Raw genomic sequence first — 12,515 nt, 5'->3', positions numbered from 1 at the left:
TATCCTCATCTATGTCTAAAACAACAAAGTCTACTGGAAATATAAATTTGTCGATTTTAACAAGCACATCTTCAATTATACCCTTAGGAAAGTTAATGGTTTTATCAGCCAATTGAACACTCATCCTAGTTTGTTTGGGTTTCCCAATACCTAGTTGTTTAAACAATTTATAAGGCATAACATTAATACTTACCCCTAAATCAGCTAGAGCATTTTTAACATTCAAACTACCAAATAAACAAGGAATCGTAAAACTCCCTGGATCTTTCAACTTGTTGGGTAGCTTGTTTTGTAGAATAGCTGAACAGACTTCATTTACCTCCACATGAGATGACTCATCTAACTTTTGTTTGTTTGCTAATGAGCTCCTTTAAAAATTTAACTGCGTTTGGCATATACGAAAGAGCTTCAATAAACGGTAAGTTAATATGTAATTTTTTAAGTAGTTTAAGGAATTAACCGAATTGTTCGTCTGTGTGGTCTTTCCTTGTCGCACTAAAGTATGGCACACGAGGTGTATACTCTTTACTTACCGATTTTGGTTCATTGTAGCTTAGCTCAACCTTACCATTGCTTACTATAGCTTCTTGCCTCGTTTCAGATTTAGGTTCAGCTAACCCTTCTTCATATTGAACAGTAATCGTATGAAGCTGCTCTTTTGGGTTAGTCTCGGTGTTGCTAGGTAAGCTACATTGTGGTTGTTCTGAGATCAGCTTAGCAAGCTGACCTATTTGAATTTCGAGCCCTTGAATCGACGCTTGCTGATTCTTAAGCGCGATTTTGGTGTTTTAGAAGCGTGTTTCTAACACCGAGATGAACTTTGTAAGCATCTCTTTAAAGTTCAATTTTTTCTTTTACTGGTAAGTTGGCTGAGAGCTTGGAGAGGGTTGTTGTCTTTGGTTTCCTTGACCACCCCACGAGAAATTGGGAAGGTTCCTCCAACCTGCATTATAATTGTTATTATAGGGGTTTTTTTGAAGTCTAAAATTGGTACCCATATAGTTGACTTGATCGCTCTCTGTGCTTAGGTAATAGAATGGATATTCTGTGCTGTGCACCCCTCATTCATTTGAATCACACCTCATTACTAGATGTACCTGGGTAGAACTATACAAATCGTCAATCTTTTTATTCAAAAGCTCTACCTGATTAGATAGCATAGTGACCGCATCGAAGTTGAAAACACTAGTTATTTTTGTTGGCTTTGTCCGCATAACTTACTATTGATAATTATTCAATGACATTTTTCTCTATAAATTCATAAGCATCTTCAGGCGTTTTATTATTTATAGTTCCATCGACAGGTGCATCGATCATCTATCTAGTTGAAGGATTTAAATCGTTGTGGAAGGTTTGATCCTGTAACCATAGAGGTAACCCATGGTGAGGGCACCTTCTCAATAAGTCATTGTATCTCTCCCATGCATCATAAAGTGTTTCTAAATCCATCTGCACAAAAGAAGAGATATCATTCCTCAACTTAGTCATTTTAGCCGACGAAAAATATTTAAGTAAAATTTTTTCGGTCATTTGCTTCCAAGTAGTGATTGACCCTCGTGGTAACGAGTTTAACCACTGTTTAGCCTTATTCCGTAATGAAAAGGGAAACAGCCGAAGGTAAATGGCCTCGTCAGAAACATCATTGATCTTAAATGTGTCGTAAAATTCCAGAAAATTTGTTAAATGAGTGTTTGGATCCTCGTCCTGCAAACCATCAAACTGAACAAACTGTTGTATCATTTGAATCGTGTTTGGCTTCAGTTCAAAATTATTTGTAGCAATAGTAAGTCTAACTATACTCGATTCAGTTCCTGTTAAAGTAGGTTTAGCATAATCATACATAGTACGAGGATAAGGATTCTGATTTACTGGATTTACAGCAACTGCAGGAGATAACGGATTATTTTGATTTTTCACCATCTCTTCGATAATATCGGTCTCGACCTCTTGCTCTTCCTCTATATACGTAGGCCTCGCCTTATTTCTCTTCGGTTTCTTTGAGCTGTACTCTCTATTTCACTATCAAAAAGCAAAGGTCCTGACGGGTTCCTTCTAGTCGTAAACTAAAGATTCCGGCCAAAAACAAATAACATGGAGAATAGAAGAGAAGTAAAAAAAATTTAAATTCAAACAAAAAGTAATTTGCAATAAAAAATGGCCAAAGTAATAAAATTCAAGTCTTCCTAATAACTTAATCCCTGGCAACGACGCCAAAAACTTGATGGTCGCTAAATTAACTAAAAATTCAACTAAGCAAGCGCACCTATCGAACATTAGTATAGTTATGGTGAGCCCGAAAATATCGTATCCACAAGGACTAAAAGTACTAGTAATTACTATCTTTTTATTATCTAGCCTAAGAATTAAAGGGTTGTTTTTAAACTAAGATTAACTATCTAATTAACTAAGAACACGACAGAGATAAAATTTGGAAAATACTTTTGGAAAACAGATAGAGAAGATAATACCCAAGGAAGAATTCACCTAGACTTCACTTACTACTTCTGAACTAGACGATTTATTCACTTGACTTAATCCTTAAAAATCCCTAGTTTATGTTAATATCTCTCTCGAGACTAAAAACAACTGACTCTAAGTTGATTAATTGAAATCTCTTTCTAATTAAATCCTCTATTGTCGCATTAACTCGATCTATGGATTCCCTTATTAGATTTAATTCTAATCTGGCAGATTTATGTTGTCCTATCTCTAGGATTGCAATCAACTCCGCTTAATTATGCTAGATCTACTCTTAAACAGGGACTTTTGCTATGAATAAGCACATCAGACTTGAATTAATATCCTGAAATATTAAAGCAAGAATTAAGAACACATAATTAAGAATAAGAACAAGTATTTATCATATAATTCAAATAGTAATAAGATTCGTCTTAGGTTTCATCTTCCCTAGGTATTTAGGGAATTTAGTTCATAACGATGGGGGAAACATCTCAAAATTGAGAAAACTACAAAACATAAAGAAACCCAAAAAACTTCGGTAGAAATTGAATGGAGATCTTCAGTCTTGAAGTAAATCCTACTTCCGAATTGATTCCAATGGTTGTCTTCGAGTATTCTCTGCCTTCTACTATCTATTTTTTTCCCTTTGATCCTCTTCTAGGGTGTTTATATAGACTTTGGAGTGCCCAAAATAGCCTAAAATTAGCCTTTTTCGAATAGAATTAGACTTGGGCTTGATAGGGACATGGCAGTGTGCCACGCCCATGTGAAGGTGTTCAGGCCATGTGCAATTCTGACGTGGTTTAATACTGACACGGCCATGACACATGGGCTTGTAGCCTGCTCTTGTGTCTAACACGGGCTTGTGGATTACCCGTGTGGAAGTGCTTAGGCCGTGTAGAACACTGAAATCAGCCTATTTTGTTCATTTTTGGCTCGTTTCTTGCTCTTTTCACTTTCCTATGCTCTCTTGAGTATAAAACATGAAATTAAAGGATTAGGAGTATCTAATTCAATAAAACTAATGATAAGTCATCCATAAATATGCCAAGCATGGGATAAACTAATGATAAGTCATCCATAAATATGCCAAGCATGGGATAAAAATATGTATATTATGGTTTATCAATCATGCATGCTTTAAGGGGTAACACATAGGTGTATTTTGAAAATGATGTGTATATAAAACTTCTATTTATTAAGACCTTGTTTTGATGAAACTATTATAAAGTATTAATGTTTGAGTTAAGTCAATGTATTTTATTTCTGAATTTTTCTTATTTAAGTTTATACGCCATATGTTTTGGATAATATTACAAATTGGTAATGTCTCTTTTACTTTAATAGAATAACAATTAAAAAATGTTTTATAACTATAACCTTGTAATAATTATTCAAGCTTCCATTGAAAAGTTTTTAAGTCAATCTGTTTTTAGTTAGTGACACATCATACCTGTGTCCTATTATAGAGTCAGTTTGGCATGTTAAAATCATATATATATATATATATATATATATATATATATATATATTAATTGTGAAGTTACTTATCAATTTAGGTAGTGAAAGATTGATGATATTAATAGTTAATAGTTTAGTTAATTTTTATAAGCTATACACCTAATTTAGGAAATCTTTAGACGCTTGTAGGATATACATTAACTCGATATTTTCATCTTAATTATTAACCCTAGATCTATTAATAATAGATATAGATTAATAAGTTGCATTAATTGAAGATTATTTCACCACTACAAATTTTTGGACATTATTTCCACAATTTAACTTTTGATTGATTTCTATAGTTTTAAATTGATTTAATAGATTAGATTAACAGAACTAACAATAGTAAGGTAAAGTCTCAAATATCATGCATCAACATAAGATGTTATATATACATGCCATATTGCACATAGAATCGAAATAGTAAAACTACTCTATTCACCCTCTACTTCCTATAATATAAAAAACTACTTCTAAAATAAATTATCTCATAATATTTATATCTTTCCGTAATACCCCCCAAGTTGGAGCATGCAAATCGTAAATGCCCAACTAGCTAAAACAATAATCAAATCGTTTCTTTCCCAAAGCATTTCTTAATACCTGTGCTTAGTGAGTTAGCTAGGCCAGTTCACTAGATTCAAATTTCTTGATATCAAACGTAGTGACAAATGATGGGAAAGAAATGGTGCGTATAGCTGAGAATGTGGTTAAGCAAGGGAGTAGTTTGAAAAAGTTTCAGAGATAGTTTTGGGAGTTAAAATGCCAAAATGCCAATAGTTCTTATCACCAATTATGATGGGCTCTTATTTTTAGATTATAGGAAATGAAAGTTACAAAGCATAACAATTAATAGGAGTAATGAAATGGACTTTTCCATTACAAAGACATTAATATTTTTTATTAATAAAAAGTTTAAATTATTAGTAATAGTGAATAGAGAACCAAAGTTCACTATGTTTCTAAAAGCAAAAAAGGGACACTTATAGGAAAAAGATAAGAGAAAACCTCTTAATTACCTCTATATATGATCCACCAAGCTGAACTCTCTAGAAAATCAAAAGAGAGAAAACAACCCAAGAATCTCACCATATTCAAAGGTTATTTCCATTTTTTTCTGCTTTGGTGAAGTAGTACCTATGGAACATCTTTTACGGAACTTCTATTCGAACACAAGTTAGTCTCAAAGAAGAGTTGCTTTTTAATGAGAGTTGTTCATAAATAAGTGTTTTCCTGACCTATTCCAAGTGTGAGTTGTTCTTAGCATAATTGTTCTTAGTAGATGTTATTTTGAACAAGAGTTATACTGTGGTGATATTTTTTTGTAAAAGCTATTCTAAACAACGATTGTTATGAACATTATTATTCTTGAAATGTGATTATTCTAAGCAAGAGATGTTCTGAACATTAGCTATTCTCAACAGGAACCTTTCTCAAATTGCAACTACATCAAATGACAATTGTTCCGAGCATAGCTATTCTCAAACAATATCATGAACAACAACAATTCTTAATAAGAATAATTATTTGGGAAGAGAAAGCAAGTGAAAAAAACGGTGATACTTGTTTTGAGTTAATGTTGTTACTAACCATGGAAGCACAACTTCTTTAAACACAATTTTATTTATCTCTTGATAGAGATAAAGCATTAATAACCAAAATCAAATATCTACTTAAATTAATAATGAAGATTAGACAAAAGTTTTATCTTTCATTACCTTACATGTACAAATAACAAGATAAAAGGATAGAAGAGACTTGTTCAATACAATGAACAAAAAATTTACAAAATAATAGTTATAAATAATTATAATGAGTAGATATATATATATATATATATATATATATATATATATAGTATATTAATAACCCTAAGCTTAATTTTATTTTATATTAAAAATTAAAAGGTAAATTATACAATTGGTCATCCAATTTTCATACGTTTTTATTTTGGGTATAGAAAATAAAAATTTTTAAATTAGACAACGCCATTAACAATCATTTTGTTTTAATCACCCAACTATAATTAGTATCATTTTGGTCACCTACTATTAATTCAATGTTACAGTATACTATATTTTAGTCATCTAACTTTAAAAGTATTTGTTTTGGTCACTCATTTTATCTTTTTAAAAATTATTTTTAATTTTTTCTTTTTTAGAATTCTTTTTTCTTTTTTTCCAAGGGAAAGGAGGAAAACATAGAGTTTTATGGGGCAACTATTTGGGGTTTTATAAGAAAAACTTGGACTTTTACTGTGAAAAATATTTTGTAATTTTAAATTTTTTAAATTAATTTTAGTATTTTTGTCAAAGAATTATTTAAGTTTTTATAAGAAAAATGATTTTTATCTTTTAGTTTTCTTTATTGTTTTTAGAATTAATTTTAATTTTCCTAATAAAGAGAAAAACATGAGGTTTTATAGAAAGTTACTTTGATTTTTACAAGGACAAAACATTTTTTAATTTCCTTTATTTTTTACTCTTTTAGAATTATTTTTTTTCAATAATAAGGGAAAACATGGGTTTGTTCGGGGAAAAACTGAGATTTTTACAAACAAAAAAAAAAATGAAGAAGAAGAAAGGTTCCTGAATTTCTTGTAAAATTGCGGGGAAAAAATTGGGTTTCATCTCCACAGTGAATTAACTCAATTTCTTGTAAAATCTAAAAAAAAAAATTGAAAGAAAGGGTAAAATTATTTTTAAAAAAATAAATGAGTAATCAAAATAAAAATTTATTAAATTTTGATGATTGAAAAAAGTGTACAATAATATTAAATTAACGGGGTGACTAAAATGAAAACATATTAATGGGGGGTGACTAAAATGGGAGTCATTTACTGGAATGAATTTAAAAGTAGGACCTATATCCAACAACAATTATTATAAGTTTGGGTCAGTAAGAGCATCTGTTAACGGGCCAAACCTAAGTGTTTAAAACAACCCCGACATCCGACAAGCAGCCCAAAGACAAGTGTCCAAATTTGGTATATTTATATCATTTTTATTTTATTTGGATTAAATTTATTCTATAATTTAATTATTAACTGATTTAAATCCTACACCACAACTTCACCAAAAAAATTAAACAATATTATAATTATGAAAACCTAATATTTCATCCTTTAAAAGGAGTGAATCAATTTTTCTTAATTTTAGGGTTAACGTAAAAGGAAATTGAGTTTTTATATGCAATGTAAATTATGTCTTTTCATACAAATTCTGTTTTTCCTAACACTTTTCAAAAAAAAAAATGAACTTTACACAAAAGTTGCATTCTTTTGATATAATTAGTCAAAATGCATCTTTGGATAAAGATAATTATTATAATGACTTCATAAAAATATATTTATACAAACTAATAAGTAGCCCACCAAAGTAGTCAATTTGACTCAATTATGATATATTAATTTTCTATTTTCCAATAAGTTTCTTCAATTTCCATTCTTTTTATTTCTTTAAACATTTTATTTGTTCATTTAGACAAACAAATTTTGAAGGCTTGAAGCCAACATTATTAATTACAACCAAGCAATGTTTCATGGATGCTTATTATTATTTTTAAATCAAATCATTTTTAAATAAAAATGTTAACGTTAAATTTTTTTTAATAATGTTGAGTTATAATTATATAATAGTCTACATATACTTCATATTGATATGATATTATTTATCTTATTTTCCACATTAACAAATAATTTAGAATTTATAAATATATTCAAAATTAATATATATATATATATATATATATATATATATATAGTATATGTGAATTACCATAAGGATTGCCATGTTTAAAAATTTAACATTTTAGTTAATATTTTCGTTAAAAATCAATTACTTTTAAAAGATTGATAATAAAATTAAACTATTTTTAAAAAGTTGATGATTAAATTTAAATATTAAAAATTACATAAAATTGAGGCTAAATTTAGCCTTTGTTTTATTGAATTAATGCGTACTTTTCCAGAGCAATGGGCAGTAATATTATATTGAGGATTCGGCATTTAATTGAAGATAATCTTTTAAAATAAAAAAATAAATCTACTATTTTATTTTGAGAAAAAGACATTATATCCATTGAATGGCAGACACATTATACTGTCTTTGAATTATTGTTCACGAAAGGGTTGATCAATTCTTTTCCTTTTCAATACCTCCCGACTTGTCCATAAAACCAAATAAACTAATCACAAACTTAACACAAATATGTTTTTTGGGTAAAAGTATCATGAAATACTTTTAATTGAGTTGGATTATATTTTTTATTCAAAAATAGATAAATTAGTTCTTATACATTAAATTAAAGAATAAACTGATTTTTTGTTAAAAATTCTATCAATTTCTACTATTATGTGACGGTATATCACAATCTAATTGTTTGAATTAGCCCCTCCATGTCAAAAAATTTCATCAACTTCATTATTTATTAAAAGCTTCATTCATTTTGTTTGAATTATTCTCTTCATGTCTGCATAAAGCAAATGCATCATGTCAAGTATTACTATCTAACTGCTTCCTCAATCATACCAACACTTAGCAATAATAAAAAAAATGGTAAAATACAGTCTAACTCTTAATATAAAATTTTTTATGATACTTGTACCTAAAATATTAATGTTAATGTTAATTGATAGTGAGAGGTAGGTGACATTTCCTTATCCTTAAAGAAAAAAACCATGTTAAATCATACACTAATTCATTGTTAAAAAGAAAGAATGATTGATTTTGTAGATGAAGATAAAAAGAAGCAATGTATTGTTGAAATGAGAGTATAGAATTACAAAAGGGCCCTCAACCATATATATATATATATATATATATATATATATATATATCTTCCTATTGTTGTTTTTCTTTTAACTCTTTAACATGGATTATTATGGTTATAATTTGGAATTATTAAAAGATGAAAGACTAAGGCTCACCCCTGTCCCACTCTCCGGCCCCGGCACCGCCGTGATTGCCTCTAACAACCACGTGTTATCATGTAATTAGATATTGGCACGTGGGGTGAGGGCTTAGGATAGCTAATCAAATATTATTACAACAATGAGTAATTCCTTTATTACCAATATTTTTCAAAATCATATGATTAAATTTATTAAATTTTATATAAATCTGGAATTCAGTTTGTGTAACATTTTCTTTTCTTTTCTAGGATTACTAGCTGTAAAAAAGGTGTTAACATCAAAACTAGCTATCAATTTTAATTTAACATACAATGTCATGCTTTAATTTGCATATAATTTTTTTAAACTATGTTATTGAAAGAAGTAAAGTTAGAAATTGTTTTTGGGGCCAAAAATTAAATAACAAATTTTGAAATTGTCGTTACTGTTGAAGCCATCCTTTTTTTTCGAAATTTTAAATTTAATAAAAAATGGGGATCGACTTTTGAAAAATAAATACATGGAGTCGCCACCGATCTTTTGTTTTGGTGTGATCGGATCACCTAAGAATTTGGTTATTACAATAAAACATTTTGATTTACTAAAACAACGATCCTAGTCTACAAAAATACGAGAAAACGGGCTCGGGAGTCGGTTACGTATGAGGAAGGATTAGCACCCTCACTACGCCCAAAATTGGTACCAAATCGATTAGATACTGTCCTTATGTCTACAATAAAAAATGTTTTTGAAATGTGGTGCTTTTTAATAACATTTGAATAACCCGAGTTGGTTGCCAAAAATCTTCTTGTTTCGACGTCCGAAAATTTATAATTTGAAAATCACAAAAGGGTGCTCAACTATTTGGTCCAACAAAAAACCGTAACCCAGGACGGTAAGGCACGATTTCTCGAATTTCCAAACATTGAACATTGCCTCGCCTTAGAAAATGCGAGTGAAATTCCGAAGGGATATTCGATTATTTGGTGCAAACGGGAGATTGCAACCCGGCACGATAGGGCACTACTCCCCGAATTGCCAAACATCGAGTATTTCCTTTGTTTTAAAGAGTTTTTAGAAAACGTGAGTGAAATTCCGAAGGAATCTTCGATTGTTTTGAACAAAATGAAAATGCGCAACCCAGCACGATAGGGCACGATTCTCAAATCGCCAAACATCGAAGATCGCTTTCGTTTTGAAAGGTTTTTAATGAACATGAATGAAAACCGAAAGGAATATTCGATTGTTTTAAACAAATGAGAAATCACAACCCAGCACAATAGGGCATGATTCCTGAATTATCAAACACCGAGTATTGCCTTCGTTTTAGAGGATTTTTTGAAGACATGAGTGAAATTTTGGAGGGATATTTGATTATTTGAAGCAATCGAGGAATTGCAACCCAACACGTTAGGGCACGATTCCGCGAATTGCCAAATATCGCACATCGCCTTCATTTAAGGGATTTTTTTTTAAAGACATGGGTGAAATTCTAAAGGGACCTTCGATTACTTTGAGCAAACGAGGAATTGCAACCCAACACGTTAGGGCACGATTCCACGAATTACCAAATATCGAATATCGCATTTGTTTTAAAGAATTCTTAATAGTTGTGAAACTAGTTTAAAACGCATTAATTCGATTTGAAATAAGACGAAATTAATCATAAAATTTGAATTTTATAAAACCACATTTTAAAAATCGAGTGGAAAACGATAAATGGGGTAATATGTGTACGCATAAAAATACGACAATGAAAAATGAAGATAATACAATTTATTTAATCAACTACAAGAACTTAAATGACTAAGCATAACTAGTTTGGAAATATAACTCAATTTCAACCATGCATGGAGAATAATTAACATGACAATATGAAACAATGAATAAATAATATGCAACGATAACATATATGACATAATAAAATGATTACTATTAGATACACAAACAAAATGCAAATCGAAGAAATAGCATGGTATAAAACTATTTTAAAGTAATGACGAATAAATGGGCACATAAAATGTGGGCTGACAAATTTGTATATATAAAAAACTAGGGCTAGATATTTAGTTTTTTGAAATAGACATTATTGAATGAAAGTTTGAATCGAGTTGCATGTGAAATATTTTAAACACAAGTACATTCAAAAGTTGACAAACTACATGATGATTTATAAAACATATATACATGTGAATCTATCGAAAGACTTGAAATTAATAATGAGATATATATAAATTTTCAAAATAATCTAAAAATTGTACACATCCCTATATTAAAATATTTAAAATAATAGACTATATATACACAAAAGCAATATAATATGAAGATATACTCAAACAATAATAATTTTATAATAAAAAACAATGAAATTTCCAAAATTATTTCATATATGTTTATAGAGAAAATACTTGATAAATCACAAAGCAAAAAGCGTTTTAAATATAAAAAAACTATTAAAGTAATAAGTGTATTAATATATATATATATATACATAATAAATTTAAAAGTAATTACATGTAAAATAACATAGAAATGATAATATGCATAGGGCTAAATTAATTTTATTATAAATTGCTCAATAGATTTAAAAACATGCTTATATATATAAAAAAACTATATGTATAAAATACATTGATTTAATAATATGTAGATCAAGTTTGGGTATCTATAAATATGTATGCTCAGATAACGATGATTTAAAAGACATATTATAAGATTTATATAATATAATATAAAAATGTGTTTAAAGGATATTATATATACATAAAAATATAATTTTAATAATATGCATGAAATAGAAATAAAATAACTTTGTTATAAAATACATGGGTTTAGGGAAGTGTATGAATCAAACATCCGTCTCAATATATCTATGCATGTACAAAAGAATTTTGAAATGAATGATGTATAAAATAATTTCATGAAACCAATTGCTTTAGGTTAATGACACATATTGACAATGCACACATAAATATGATGATATATGAGAGAGTATAAAACAAATAAATTGTAAGTAGAATGGATTAAGATATATACATATACACATACGATTTGAACTATGTAAGGCTAATAAAATAGTCCATGATAGTATATTGCAAGGTGAATGACAAGTAAATTTGAAAATATTGCAAAGAATGAAAATATGAGCTGAAATAGCAAAAGTGTACTTAATCGAAGTGAAAATAAAACTGGAAGGATAATTCACGAATAGAAGAAAAGCCAAAAGACGAATTTAAGGATAAAAGCTTGATATACACAAATGTTCAAGGACTAAAGCGAAAATTGTCCCCAAATTTTAAAATGCAACATTTAATCATTGATTAAATTGGGACTATGTACAAATCTTAGGAATAAATGAAAAAACGAAAGGGAATAAAAGGGGTTCAACTGAATTATGGCGCGAGCAGAAGGGGCTTAGTACGCCATTGTCCCTTCCAGACTTAACACGCGGATTTGAATCATGCGTGGGTCGGGTCATCGGGTGAAGGCCACCATTCGACGTAGTATTTGGACCACCAAAAATTGGTCAAAACGGCGTCGTTCTTTCGCTCTCTTATAAAGCTAACATTACCTTCTTTCAGCTGAACCCTAACCATGCCCTAGCCTCCCCCTTTTCAACAGCCGCACTTTTCATTTTCCCTTAAAAACACCAGCACTCTGC

The 12,515-nt window shown here is 29.4% G+C and overlaps 1 non-coding gene across 1 annotated transcript; it reads left to right on the top strand.

The window, feature by feature from the left end:
• The first annotated feature begins 1,375 nt into the window (after positions 1 to 1,375).
• Positions 1,376 to 1,482, top strand: LOC128295778 (small nucleolar RNA R71). The gene has a single exon (XR_008286329.1). It is a non-coding gene; the product is annotated as a small nucleolar RNA R71 (small nucleolar RNA).
• The last annotated feature ends 11,033 nt before the right edge of the window (positions 1,483 to 12,515 follow it).

This window comes from Gossypium arboreum, chromosome 7 (genome assembly GCF_025698485.1).
Source record: "Gossypium arboreum isolate Shixiya-1 chromosome 7, ASM2569848v2, whole genome shotgun sequence".
NCBI classification, from domain to species: domain Eukaryota; kingdom Viridiplantae; phylum Streptophyta; class Magnoliopsida; order Malvales; family Malvaceae; genus Gossypium; species Gossypium arboreum.
This window is presented reverse-complemented; position numbering and strand designations above follow the sequence as displayed.